Raw genomic sequence first — 1,115 nt, forward strand, 5'->3', positions numbered from 1 at the left:
AATTTTTTTATCATGCTGTGTAATTTTCAGACAATTTGACAACAATTTTGTCATTTTTAAAATATTTTGGAAATCACTTGAAATTACATGGTCCCTGATTAAATTCTGGGAGATTCACTGTAAAATTAAAGTATTTTTGTCTTCCTGTTGTAATTAAACTAGAGAAAGACATTTTATATAAAATGAAAAAGACCTTAAGATCTATAAAATGTAATGTTGATAACCATAATAGCCACTTTTTGAGCGGATACTTACCCCATGATGATTCCTTCTTTTCTCAAAAATGGCACTGTGTCCTCTCACTTCCCACATTGATGGTCCTTGTTGGCCATGTTTATACCACATAATCTTACATCCTGAAAAATATTTGACTGGGATCTTTCCTTGAACATAAATGAGTCAGTTTGGCTGCAGAAGGAACTTTCTTTAAAGTGTATTAACAAGTAAAAAGAATAACACAGGGACGCCAAGAGAAACATGGAAAGAGGAGAGGGGGAGAAAAGGAAGACAGCGAGAAATAGTCATAATTTGGTTCTCAATATCTTTGAGTTTTCCAGTTTTAGGTTCCGTCTCTCAGGACAACCCTTGGCCTAAGTATTGTGGATAACCTCTTGTCATTATAAAAATTCTATTTGCACAATGATTATTACCAAAAAAGTCTTTGACAAAGACATTAAGGATGGATAGGATGCTGGCTATAGCTTCCCAAAGAAAATAATATTCTATACGTGTTATGTAATATTTGATACATAATATAGGGGCTATACACTATTCTATAGCTGTTCTATAGATGTATGTTGCTTTCTGTTTCACTTTGAAAATTCTTGGCCGGGCCTAGTGGCTTACGCTTGTAATCCCAGCACTTTGGGAGGCCGAGGCGGGCGGATCACCAGGTCAGGAGATCGAGACCACGGTGAAACCCCGTCTCTACTAAAAATACAAAAAAAAATTAGCCGGGCGTGGTGGCGGGCGCCTGTAGTCCCAGCTACTCAGAGAGGCTGAGGCAGAAGAATGGCGTGAACCCGGGAGGCGGAGCTTGCAGTGAGCCGAGATCGCGCCACTGCACTCCAGCCTGGGTGACAGAGCGAGACTCCGTCTCAAAAAAAAAAAAAAAA

The sequence above is a fragment of the Hylobates moloch genome, unplaced genomic scaffold (assembly GCF_009828535.3).
Source record: "Hylobates moloch isolate HMO894 unplaced genomic scaffold, HMol_V3 SCAFFOLD_1, whole genome shotgun sequence".
Taxonomy (NCBI): domain Eukaryota; kingdom Metazoa; phylum Chordata; class Mammalia; order Primates; family Hylobatidae; genus Hylobates; species Hylobates moloch.